The sequence below is a fragment of the Manacus candei genome, unplaced genomic scaffold (genome assembly GCF_025592945.1).
Source record: "Manacus candei isolate 608988 ecotype Guabito, Panama unplaced genomic scaffold, ASM2559294v1 h1tg000159l, whole genome shotgun sequence".
Taxonomy (NCBI): domain Eukaryota; kingdom Metazoa; phylum Chordata; class Aves; order Passeriformes; family Pipridae; genus Manacus; species Manacus candei.
The window spans coordinates 4839083-4853020 of record NW_026138207.1 but is presented as its reverse complement, the minus strand read 5'-3'; the positions used below and the strand labels follow the sequence as shown (position 1 = coordinate 4853020).

Below are 13938 nucleotides of genomic sequence, written 5' to 3'. Positions count from 1 at the left end.
CTCAATAAAAGATCACAGCTCATGCTGTCAGATCAAGAATCTCACAGCACGATTTTGGGGCCAAGTCAAACGCAAATTCCCCAGGGATCACACTTTTGGTTTTTTTTGTTTTAGATCTGTGGCATAACAGCTTCAAATTTGTTCTGATGTGTTAGTGTTTGCTGCATGTGCGGGTCTGTAAATTTCTGAAACACTTGGCTTGAGAAATTGTGCTGTGAGTAAGGTCCCTTTTCTTGCTTCTGGTCCTTGACTCACTTCTGCCTGGACTCCAGGTGCTGCACACCAAAATATCACCAATGACACCACAAGAAAATTAGTTTCTCTTTGGTAGCTCTTTCTTTGCTAAACAACAGTAAAACTAACCTCACTGTACCACCTTTTCATACATATGGGTTCTGTGTTTTCTACAAAAATTCTATTTCCTTTAGTTTGAAGTTACCCCTGGTTGCCTGGCCCAAAGCACTGCATGGGTTCTGTTGCAGCCCGATTGTCCCAGACAGGCATGGCAAGCCAAATCACGTCCATCCTCATAATTTTTACCCCCAGGAATTAACCCCTCAGATACAAACTTTCCTTGTGTCTCAGTAGGTCTGGTAAATTCACTGGTAACAAAGATCTTGCTTCCTACAGTTCTAGAGGCATGTCTGTCATGTCAGCTGATGCCATAGCTTTCAGCTGATGCTTATTGCAAACCCCAGCCTGTGAAACACAATGCCTTATTTCACCTGCACTGCCAAGCCCCGTGGCATGAGGTGGGAGTCAGACAGAACAGTTGCCTCCTGCTTTGCTCTACTGGGTGGTCTTGGTCCGATGGAACTGTCAGCTTCTGCTGCTGCAAAAGGGAGCCTGAATATTGAGTAGGACCCCATCACTACCCATAGGTAACAAATAGCCCTTCAGACGCTCTTTAAGGCAATAAGAAAAATGGAAAAACCAGAATCAAGGCAATTAAGTGTAGCTTGATGCTGCCTTCAGTGTTCCTGTGGCTCAGATAGGTGTTTCGCCATGCCACAGAACCAAGGTCTTCTGTCCCATGGCAGCTTGTGTTAGCATCAGTCCTAGCTGGACCAGTCCTCTGTCCCTGTAAAACCACCAGACTCTCAGCAAGACACTGCCCCTGGCTCTTGGTGTGGGTGTCATGTACACATAGCCTTCATAGATTCTGGCTTCAGCAGCCTCCAGGGACCTGATGTGTTTAAAACAGTACTGGGAACTTGGCAAGACATTGGGCTGATGGTTCAACTGCGCAGAGTTGATCTCATCTCATTGTGTGCCAGTCTGCCAACTGAACAAATAGCGCCAAAAGTACCTCATGAGTTTTATTTAGTTTTAATGCTCAAGCTTATCCTCTAGATCCTTTGAATTATGAAGGAATTGTGGAGCTCTAAAGAACTTCACGTATCATGGAATCTTTAAGAGTGTCTTTCCAGGCACCATCCATGGCAGTCTGTCTAGAGATAAAGCCCCACACCAAGATGCATCTTCAAGTAACAGATATTCCCAAGCTTCTTTTTTTTTTTTTTAATAAGGTCTATCAGAATGCTCCAGTGACCCTTTCTGAGCTTCTACTGCTGGAGATATTTGCCAAGGGAAAAAATGGACCTGAAGAAGCTGCCACTCCTATTTGTTTTTCTTTCATTTGAGGCAGAGGGAGAGAAACGGTGCTTTTGTGCACTTCTTTTTATCTTCTATCTCCCTGGAGGTGTAGCATCTGTTCCCACAATTTATTTTGGCTGAGGTTTCTTTGCAGTTGTTTTCCAAAATCTAACAAATTAGACAGACTTTGGTCTTTCTCTCTGATAAATTTCATATGAAAATGGCTCAAGTGTCTTTGATGTATTTGCGCCTGGAGTTTGTAAATATCTTTCTGAAGAGCATTAGGGTTCTTTGGGGTTTTTTCTGTTCGAGTTTTGTTCTTTTTTTCATTTCATTTCATTTCAAATTGTTAAAATATTATTAACTGTAGGCTTTTCATAGGAAGTTTTTTCTCACCTAAACTGAGGTAGGTAGATCTAATGTTTTTTAGTTACTTGGACAAATTGGCCTCCATTGAGTCATAGGTAGTGAGTGTCTGGGGATAGTCCCAATACATTAGTTAATCAATGGAAACACAGAGATTTGAACTAGTAGAACTAATAGTTTTACAAGCATCAGGGCATTACCTCAACTCCATGTTCAAATGAATGGTGTTGGCACTGCAGGATGACAGTTGAAGTTAGTATTGTTTTTTTCCCTAAATTCCCCTAAAAATCCTTTTTTTCCCCCTGAGAGTAGAAGGCTCTGATTTTCCATGGATCTTTTCTATGATCTCTGATGTGTTCATATGATATTGCAGCTGAAACAAGGGCAGTAGATAAAGCTTGGGAGTATTGTATACCAGTGTGCCATTGTGGCTCTAAATGGATCACTAAATACAAAGGGATTGCTTGCTGCCAAAAACAAAATAAAAGAATCATTTTGTCACTAAAAATAAGTAGAAGTTTCCCATACATTGCTATAGCCCAGGGTTGCTTTCTGTCATACGCTCACTTTTTTCCAGTTGGACAACTGGACAACTGGTTCATCTTTGTTCATTCCAAGACAAATCTCCTTCTCCAGCCTTCTTCAAACCACCAAAAAGAAACTCCAAGTTTGGCTGAAAATCCAGATGGAAGATTACAAAATCTACATATCTTAAATGAGACAGATGAGTAATACAGCTTACTTGTCTAAATCACTTAGCAATCCAAATTACATGCCACATGTTACTCCTTAAGCCAGTCAAGACCAGTTCTCTCTCTCTTTTTTTTTTTTTAATTAATTCAATCTAAATGCCTTTAATAACTTCAGAGCTGAGAAGAAAGAGTACTGCTGTAAACAGCATTTTGATTTCATCTGACCCATGCATTATGAGATCAGCTATTAAGATACATTATCTGGAAATGCGATGGTCCTTAATTTTTTCCTCAGACATACCTGGAAGCATGATATTGAGCTAGAAAAATATGCTCAGGAAATTCAAAGAGGACCTTTGGTGAAAGTAAGGCAGTACATTGTATTTGTATTTCTCTCTGTAGTGCTTTGGAAAGCGTATTTCAATGGTGCTTTCCAATGAGCAAAGCAGAATAAATGCTTGCCTGCTTTGCATGCCATTCTCATAAAGAAATCAGTTTTTCATTTTTGAATATAACATTGCACCTACTTCAATTTCTAAGGCTTGTTCTTCAGTTTGATGGTACTGATTCTATAAACTTCAGCAACATCAGGCAACATCTGTAGGGAATTCAATCAATAAATAAGCTCTCTCTTTTCTGTTGTTGAGCAATTTTGCCATCAAATGACTTTGTTTAGTGCTATGAAAGTGGCCAACCATACTGTGCCACTCAAGAGAAAAATACATTTGCAATCTAACACAGCCTGTTTCAGCCAAATGAACTGAATTTTGTTTGGGAAAGAAATGCATCAGCATTGTGGGCTGTTGCTTTGATTGTTTTATGCTGAAGCTGCCAACTGTCTGTGATGTGAGTGGTTTCTGGTCAGAGAGAAAATTCTGCAAGAATATACATACATACACCTTGTTGGGGCACTTATCAGCTCACCACTAGACCTTACCTAGTCAACTGCCAGAAACAAACACTTATGTAGAGAGTTCTGTGCAGCTGATAGAACTGTCAAAAAAATTGGCATTTCTCAGTATTCTTGATATCATTGCCACATCCATTCCCAGACACTGATTCCAGAAATGGAATGCTAAGTCTTTTCTTCAGACACTTGGATAAGGAGATTTTATTATTTGTTGAGAGAACCAACAGCAGATGGGGGAACCAAAGTTCTCTGGGACTACAACACCAGTCCTGGAAGGAGTTTGGAGCCTGCAGGTGCTTCTAGGTTCAATAGTCTCTAGGGAAATGCGCCCCAGCATCACTGGCACCATCCAGTTGTCTGAGGCTGATATCAAGAGTATCAGTTAATGGTAAGTGGGGAAAATTCTTACGCAGGAGCACCTACAGGCTGCAGCCAAGGTCTGTGTAGGTGCTGACTGTGTAGCTATTGTGTATATAAGGCACAACCTCTGCCCTCAGTATGCTGTATAAGCAGAGAAGACAGATGAAGGCTGGTGAAGGGACTCAAGCACAAGTCCTATGAGGAGAGGCTGAGGGAGGTGGGGCTGTTCAGCCTGGAGAAGAGGAGGCTCAGGGGAGACCTCATCACTCTCTACAACTACCTGAGAGGAGGTTGTAGGCAGGTGGGGGTTGGTCTCTTCTCCCAGGCAGCTCTCAGTAAGTCAAGAGGGCATGGTCTTAAACTGTGCCGGGGAGGTTTAGGTTAGATATTAGAAAGAATTTCTTTACAGAGGGGGTAATCAGACATTGGACTGGGCTACCCAGGGAAGTGATGGATTCTCTGTCCCTGGAGGTTTTTAAGACAAGACTGGATGTGGCACTCAGTGCCATGGTCTGGGAACCACAGCGTTAGTGGATCAAGGGTTGGACTTGATGACCTTGGAGGTCCCTTCCAACCCAGCTGATTCTATGATTCTATGATATATGGAAGAGGAGGTAGAAACATTATCTCTCTTTTGTAGATGAGGAACCATACAATCACACAGTCTGAATGCTAGCAACTGAACATCAGGCTCAGATTCCTGAAAAATGAAGTTTACTAATATTTTCCATTTTCAAGTAACATATTTTAAGACATTCGGGAAGAGAAAGGAATGGTGTTGCATTTGAATGAAAATCCCTAGGTGTTGTGGCAATGTATTAAAACATAACACATCTGAGTTCTTGTCAAGTACAATATACAAGTTGCTAATGCTACAGTCAAATGCATTTTTCCAAAGAATCAGCTGCTTTCTTATTGCATTTATCAAATATATCTCCATGGAATTATATTTTCTGAGACATGAATCAACACAACATATGTTATAGTGCTTCAGTTTTGTTTCCATAATGAAAAGAAGCTGCTTTAATAGCATCTGTTGTAATGTTAGGAATGTATCCTGCCACAGATTCTCAGTGAAAAAACCACCAATTTCAAGTCGCAGAACTTGGATCCAGGGTGATCCAAATGAATGGGAAGGCTAGTTGTGATTATGCCTGTTATTAGCCAGTTATCTATTCTGTTTCCCTCTCCTTTCTTTAATTATTTAGCAGAATTAACATAAAAGCACAGTAAAGGAAACACTCAAACTCAGTATCATTTCTGGATACAGATATTTTTCTTTTAGCCAGCAACAAATTTTGACAACAAAGTCCTAATCAAGTAATTTTTTTTTTCATTTAGGTTTGTGGCTTTCCTATGTTGCAGTTGTCTTCTAAAATATACATTGTAGAAAGAATAGTCAAAGGAAAACTTGCTGCACTGGGACTTGGTAAACTACCTCTAATCTAATCTATATTACAGGGCACCAATTATTGGGGAATTCATATGCTACTAAATGTCACTTCCACTCTTTTCTAACAATGACAAAAACAATTCGTAAGTCATTCTAATCACTTACATGAGCATGCCATGCTGAAAAATCTCCTTGTTGTTCCTTCACAATTCCCTGATAACTGCAAGATTATGGCTTTCCAAGATCTTTTTGCCCTTACCGCTGCCTGTCAGCAGAAGGAGGTAGCAGATGTTTTCATTTTGAGTCCTTTCTCCAGGGCCAGAAACAAAAAGTTATTGACAAGTGGTTTGAATAGGTCTTTTTCCTTTTCACCCTGCTAAGGTGCAAGGAGTTACACAAAAAGGAGCAGTTATGATCAGGATATTGCATTAGCTTTTTATAAACCCTAAATATTCTAGCTATGGTTAATATTTCGTATTTCCATGTAACGTGGTAGACATAAAGGTGTGTAATGAGTGGAGATGTGGCACCTGTTCCAAAGAACTTCAGTCTAAGTCATACCCCCAGGGATTTCACAGGAAAAGGGGAAAGTTGAAAGATGTCTGAGTACAACAGTGAGGGCTTTTAGGGCAATAAACTGTGAATTCCACTAGTCTCTGCTTCCTTGGTTTGGTTTTGCTATTCTTGTATCAGAACTATTGTCAAGTTATGCAAACTGCCAGTCCTGGCACGGGGAATACACTTTGAAAATGCCTGTTTATTCAGTAGACAAGACCTTTATGCTTTAGTGATGAGTATTGAAATGTCTGGATTGACACTTTTTGCTATATATAGAAATAGATTTGGGAAGTAGAAAGCTTTGACATATAAAAGGATGATAAACTAGAAATATAATTTAAAAGAACTCTACCAGTGCTTGAGTGTCTGGCACTTTCTGCTTCACGAATTGTAACCTTTGATGGCAGGGGGGAGAGTTCATTGCAAGTCAGAGAAGTAACAGAGAGAATTTTTGATGAAAACCCCGGTTGGCTTGAAGGTATGTTTAGATCTCTCTGGATTACACTGGCAAGGTCTGAAGATGTGTTTATCAGCAAGATCTTAGGATTGTGCCTGGTCATCCTCCAGGAATAACTCCCCTGGGGCTGGTAGGGTGGATGGAGTAAGCCACTGCCTGGAGACACACGCTGACTCCATGCTAACAGTCAGACCAGCCCAAGAACAGGCAACATCTCCTGCCCACCACTTACCAGGATATCTACTGCTATATGGATTTGTGGGTACACAATCACAAGTAGGGTGGTCTTGTCTGTCAGATGCATGTAATCCCTTCCATAGGAAGTCACAAGTGGTTCCTACCTCATCACCTTCCTGTGAGAAGGGAGGGGAGGTAGATTTCTTGTGACATGGGTGTGGCTCTGAAAAGCATACTCTGCCCAAGACAAACACAGATTTTGCCTATCAGCAAAGAGGCTTTCCTAGTTTCTTTTTCTTGTGCTGGGTTGCATCATCCTTACAAGCACACTTTCACTAGACAGAAAGGTCATGGAATCTGGCCTCTGGTGTACAGCCCCCAGCATTTTTCTACCATCAAGACCTGATATTAAGATGCTTTGAGAACATCCTGCCATGCTGATAGCAATCAGATTTTCATCTGATTGTCAGCAGAGTCCACTTACTAAAGTGAGTGTGGTTAAGGCTGAATTTGATGTGGCACAGAGCTGAATAGAGCTACCTGTTCCTGCTCCTCTTTGCATTGGAATTCTTCTACTTGAGGCGTTTCGTCTCTTTCATATATCCACACATGATGAAAGCAAAACAAATTTAGAAAAGACAGCACTGAGTTGTATTCAAGAGTATTCTAGCAACAAAGTTACATAGTTGATGGACACAAATACAAAAAAACCTTGCAACAAAACCCTAAACATGTTCTTTGCTACAGCTTTTTTTCCCCTGGAAATTATTATTCTCTATATTGCACCCAGCATTATACTTAATGCACTAAGCATCCCAGGTAATGATGCAATTTTGATATTTTAATTTACTGATGAAGTAATGATGACTGAGAACCTGGAATGCAAGACAAATTCTACTTGTAATTTCCATTGCTTGATGTTATATAAACTCACTTATCAATCCCCTAGTCATCTGCACCCCTCACCATGATTTCCCTCTCAGCATAATAAAAAATGACTGAGTTTCAGGAAGCAATACCTATTCTGTGCTTGGTTGTAAATCTGATCTCTGTTCTAATATTTGCTTGAAAGTTATCCCTTAATAAACATTGAAGTCTTTTGAAAGGGGAAAAAAATGTCAGTCTCTTCTTTTTGACCTGTAGAAGAGATGTAAATTTACTCACACTAACTAGAAAGCAACTGTTGCAGACCTAAAACCTAATCCTTTGAGCTATCATGTTTGCTCAGTATAGCAAAGAAAATGATGTCTAGGGACACTGAGCAGCAGTTTCACATCATGAGTGTATGTTTTCTAAATATAAGGAGCAGCTTTCCTCCTCATAGTTATAAATACAGCTGTGTCACCTATATGTGATCTGACAGACAGCTGTAGCCAACAGAGGTGTGGACTGGACTGACAGTAACAGATGAGCCAGTGGCCCCATGCCCTGATAGTCAGGCAGTCTTCTCTTCTAGATTGGATTTATTAATCAGGAGAGTAGCTGTGGGTTCAGTTAGGAGGCAGTTATTCTGTTAATGCTCTGTATTGCTAGACAATAACCTCTGGCCTGTCCCTGGAGTAACTCCTTCATATGTTTTGAATCAAAACACAGTCAGGTTGAGAGTACTGGGACCCTCAGATGTCAGCACCTTTCCAGCCTCTTGTTTCAAATGCCACTGCTCCACTGGGACAAGGAGAGTTGTGACCTGACCTCTCCAGTGGCCTCTATAATTTTCTGCTGAGTCAATGAACTTGACTCAAAGATCAAAGTAAACAAGAAGAGTGTCTGTCTGGGAGTGCTTTTTGCCATGTATACTGAAAGGAGCTACCTAGAGAGTGCCACTTGTCAGGTATATGACTAATAAAACATGATACAAGTGCAGACATTGGCATCTTGAGCAGAAAATGTGCATCCCAGCTTTTCAGACTTTTTCTGAACCTGGTAAGTGCATACAATCAATACCAGAAACATGGACAAGAATGTAAATTCAAATAAAAAGCATATGTTATCTCCCCTATACCTTCAGCTCTCATCCCTCTTCTGATAAAAGTTCTACATTTCAAATGTCATCAGCCTGCAGGAAGGTACAGTTTCTTCTTTCTGAGCCTATTAACACAGTCAGCACAATAAAGGCAGGGGGGAAGGAAAACAGGAGAAAAATGATAGCAGTAAACAGAACAAAACAACACAAAACCACTCCTCTTGCAGTTCTGAGAAGCATTTACTAATCTCATCTCCTGCAGAAAAATTCTGTTCTGTTTCAGGTGCTCCTGAATGTACTTAACATTGAACACTCAAAACATTCCTTGTGATTGCCTTTGCATCCCAGCAATCCACAAATTTTACACATTTATCACAGAAAATCCTTGAAATCTAATAGATCTTATCTGTGCACAGGCTCTGAGTGTCCCCACAGCTCCCTGCCACCCCCCTCCTGCCTTTGACTGAGTTAATCGGCAGCTCTGCCGGCTGAGGGGACTTACCAAGGGCTTTTTGATGGAAGGATGCTGTTAGGCGCTCGCACACATTGGAATAGCTGCTACCCAGTAATGAAGCAGGAACTGAGAAGTCTCACTCTTTCAGTAGCTATTCAGGTAGTGCTGCCAGCTTTCTCTAGCTCTCTGCATACACACACAGGGTGGGAGTGTGGGGGGAAGGGAGGGGTGGACAGGAAGGGGGGTAGAGAGGGAGAGACACAATAAACTCTGACTATAATTATGAGACCTCCTTTCTACAAATTGTAAGAGATCCCTTCAGCAGTTTTTTTAGCATGATCTCTTCAAAAAGGAGTTCCTCTGAAAAAAACTGTATCCTTCCTACTCTCTTCCTCCGTAAGAAAAATAAAAGCCAGCTCTCTCAAAGATTTAGTCATTGATGTGTAATAGGGAGGTTATTGTTGTTCAGAGTCTTTATTTTTTTCTTTTTATGATGAAAGTTTTATTATGAAATCTAGCCTAGTTTGCAGCCAAAAAAAGACCCGACTCTGCTCTCTATAGGAAACAATCTCCCAGGAAAGCAGTTTAGATCAATAATTTCATACCTTTAATGACTGTATTTATGAAAGAAAGCATTTGGGCTAAGTGATTCACTAACTGGAAAGGTAACAGTTTAGTAAATACATATCACTGCTTGTTTGTACCTGCATACACCATTAAAGAAAAAATTGAATACCATGTGTAAATTAATAGGACAATTTATAATGGAATATTATTGCATTTGGCAAAGGAATAAAAAGAATTTAAAAAAGCTAAATCTCCAAGACAGATCCTTTCTTTATAATTCTTCAGAATCTTATTCTTTAGAATCCTTGCTCTCTGAAGCCTTAAAATTATTTATCCTTTCATTACTTTTGATGTCACCTTTGATAAAAATCCGATAAAATATACCCTCTTCCTAGGCAAAAGAGGAAAGTGTTCTGGAAGATTTCTCTCCATCAGTCCATCTGTCTTTCTTACACATGGTCACCCATACATCCACCTACACACAACACGATACCGAAAGCAACAACTAGGGGGAAAATCATCAATTTCCTTCAATTCTGTTCCCCAGATAGCAGTGGCTTTGCCCAGATCTTGGTACAACTCCAATAACCACAGGGTGATAGGTAAACCAGATGAAAAAAAGGATGAAAAAAATTAAGCATGACATATGAATCTGGCTTTGTCCCCATGAGCAATGCAGGGAACATCTGGGAGCCAGCTCAGCAGAACCCCAATGTGACAATGACTTAAAGGACTGTTGTTTGGTATCACCATTCAGAGGCATGAGGAGACCTTGTAACAAAGACTAAAATGGGGAGAAAAGAAGAGTAAATAATTAATAGAAGCCTACTAAAAAAGTAGTCACAATTGAGAGTTGCCTTATTAGTTGCCTTATTCATTAGCAGTCTGCAACACTCCATGACACCCTTGTGCAGTCTGCTAACATTTGGCAGGGGATATTTTCACACACAGCTGTCCAGTTGTTAATCTGCAAAACATGTACTTAGTATTTAATTACTCTTAATCAGAGACAAATATTGTCAGGGCCTTGACAAGTCTATTAGAAAGTCATAAAATATGAAGTGTTCAGACAGAAGTTCTTTCTGAGTCTTTGAGTTGTCTCAGCAGCAGAAGAAATCTTGAAAAGACTGATATTTCTGTACCTCATTGCTCCTGCCTTCCTCCTGCTCAGAGTAGTTGAGACAGTGGGTGGTAAATACAAACTTGTGTTTAAACTGAAGACCAACCCTGGCACATTTTGTTCCTAAAGAAGCCCCAGTGCAGATGGGCTCAGAAGGCATCTATAGTCATTGGAGGGCATGGGCAGTAGCAGCTGTGACTTTCAAGACCTTGTTTTCTTGGTATAAAAAGCAGGAACTATTAGTGGCTATAGCCCACACATTACAACACCCCACTGTTAGCATAACTTGTTGTGGAAGTTCACTTCTTCTCTCTATTTGGCCCCTGGAGAGGTTAGCTGGGAGATTGTTGAGCTGCACTGCTTGGATTGCCAGAAAACTGCTCCCAAGGTCAGAGCTGCTCTTTCAGCACTATTGGGGCTTCCCATCAGTACCTTCTTTCCCATCACAAACACCCCTACTGCAGGACCATGAGGGTCTTAAACTTCCTCACTACACTCCCACAGCTGGCATGTCTGTAATACCACAGCAGGGTAGAACATGGCTTGAGGAAGAGCTGCAGGTATCTGTCTTAGGTAGAGCTTCCCTGCCTTGCAAGCTGTACTAGCTGAGGTTGCTGTTTTTTAAAAGCTTGTTTCTAGAAATTAGAAATAGGCAGTGGAAATGTGTTTACATCATGAGGGCAACCTGAACAGCTGACATTTGACATCTGTTTGCATTAAAAGCAAACTATCCAGCCCTTTAGTTATTCCTCCATCTGGGCTTGCTAAAAGAAGGCTTTGCAGAAAAGAATGGAGAAAAAGGGTTCAAAGAATGCCTATTACCTTTAGAATGATAGGAGGGCTCTGTTCTTAGGGGGTGATGTTAATTCAGTCAGATCTGTGGGTTGTCACTTGAGAGGACATGCAACTTACACTTTAATAAAAAAGATTCTTTTTTGTAGTGCAGGTAAACAGTTCTGGAGAGCTCTCTCATAAATTACAGCTCTACAACTTGGAAAGAACTAACAAATCATCTGTGACCTGTGAATCTAATTTTACTGCGCAAAGAACTTTTCCTCCAGGGCTCTTTCCCTGGTACATGTATCTATTTGCCATTCTTCGTTGACACAAACCAATTTCTGCGGTTTGCCTGTCAATAACTATACTTAACTTTTAATGAGTAATAGTAAAGCCATTAACCTCCAGTAGCAGCAGTTTCTTAAAGAAACAGCTCTCATTTTCTCTGTGATGAGCAAGATTTTTCTTGAAATACACCTCTTGACTGAAAAGTGCATTTAATATACTAGGGGATGAGGGCAATATACTGGGAGTATACTGTTTCTTGTGTGGATGCTACTCTCCATCAATATCAACTACAAGTTTTATACACTGGTATCTTGCTTACTGTCTGAAAATAGTAAGACTTATCTAATATGGCTTACTGTATCCTTTGGCAGTCAGTGTGGAGTGGGTACTGGCTGGTGCAAGGTAGTCCTAATGATGTTTTTTCCTCTGTCTCTTCATTTTCTAACTCTCTTCACACATGACTGAGTGACCAGAAATGTTACACTAAGGAATCAGTGCATGTGTTATAATGATACCAAAATTATCCCAGTGTCAGTATTATTAACACAGGCGAATATCAGTTTTACAATTATTAGAAAGCTGAATGATCTGAGATATGAAAACTCGTAATTCATACATGCAAACAACCTCTGCCCTGTGAGTGACACCACACTAGTTTAGATAAAACTGATTTCTGAAGACATAACTATCCCCTCTCCCTCCTTTCTCACAAAATTCTAATCATTTTATAGTGCAAAGATACAAACACAGCCTATCTTTCAGACAGTGATTTTTATGTGTGCTAGACTGCAAGAATTAGGTATGTACATCTTAATGTCACAGGCGCAAGATTTTACTCCACTGATTAAAGGAAACAATTCCTTGATTCATGGAAAACTCATGGAAGCGTGTAGCAGACTTTTTATTGTAATAATTATATTCTGTTCTCATTTACATTCAGGTAAACTAATTTCAATGTAGTTACTACTGATTTGCATCCATACTAACTTTAGTTTGCAACACAAAATTAGTCAAGCTAGTGCTGTAACTCCAGTATAGTATGTAAAAACCCACAAACGCTGTCTGACTCATACAGATTTTGAACCTGTAAATATTGACTTGTGGGTTTTTAAGTTGCAAAAAATCAGCAGGAACTTCTTCAATGTCATTACAGAACCCAAACCTCAAGATCAAACTATATTACCTTCAAGGTTTCCAGGCCACTGGAATTTTGAATGCATTATTCTGAATGAGCTGTTTCTCCTTAAATAGAAGAAGTTAATGGCAAAATACATTGCTTGTGTCAACTGTGATGTAATTCACAGTAGTATTTATTAACTAATTAGGATTGCATAATATTTTGCAATCCAGGATAAGGTAGTGCCGTAGTTTGAGAGTCCCAAAATCCAATCCTCAAGTCCAAGCCCCCTCCCACAACTCAGAGCAGTGTGAAATGGGTTTTCCAGACACAAACATGAGACTCAGTATGGGGGGAAAGGGAATTATATTGCAAACACTGTACAAATAAATATTATAATACATCATATACAGTCTTAACTATCTCTCCTATACTAAATCCGTATTTACAATGGATCAATCTCTTCTCCCTTCAATAAAAGTCCAGAAGGGAAAATGAAAGATCCTTTCCACTCTCAGAGCAGCAGTCTCTCTAGGGCAGTAGTCCCCCTTCCTCCATGCAGCAGCTGTAGCTGGATCTCTTTTCATTACACACGAGGGGGGTCTCCAAGCCCCTCTCGGCCCTTCGACTCCAAGCGAGGGTCTTTCTCTTCCACGGGTTGCATTCACCAGGACAAAGGTCACTTCATCATGTCATATTCACGAAGTGCAAGAGTCTTTGTGACGGTCCCTATCCTCAGGGGATTCAAGCTCTCTTGCAGAGCTCCCATGCTCTGTTATCAGGCTGCTAGCTTAGCAGCAGCAGCAGGGGGGCAAAGCCCTCCTCCACATTCCTTCTGGCCATCCCAGTCCAGCTTTCCAGGATACCTGACCTTCTTAGCTCTTCTCTGTCTCTCTGGTGCTGCATTTTAGGACTCCTTTCAAGTGGGAGTCCACCACCCCTCCTCTCTAGGAGAGGTCTCCAAGGAGTTTGGGGAGTTTGTTTCAGTTCTTACTCAAACTCTCTCTCTCTGTAGAGCTTAGTCCTGCTCTGTCTCCATCAGACATTTCTCTGTGTCTCTCTTCCTTGGCTGCAATGCCGGCTTTGCTGCTTCTTCAGTTCTTATCTCTTGGCTTTCAGCCATAGCCTCCGTTCACTGCTGTT

General features: G+C 40.6%; 1 protein-coding gene across 1 annotated transcript in view; it reads right to left on the bottom strand.

Annotated features, from left to right (window-relative positions):
* Positions 1–9028, bottom strand: part of ST6GAL2 (ST6 beta-galactoside alpha-2,6-sialyltransferase 2) — a 174263-nt gene extending 165235 nt beyond the window's left edge. Inside the window, exon 1 of the mRNA XM_051772755.1 lies at positions 8975–9028. The gene's annotated coding sequence lies outside the window, so the exon portion shown is untranslated. The remainder of the gene's footprint in view (positions 1–8974) is intronic.
* Between the last annotated feature and the right edge of the window lie 4910 nt (positions 9029–13938).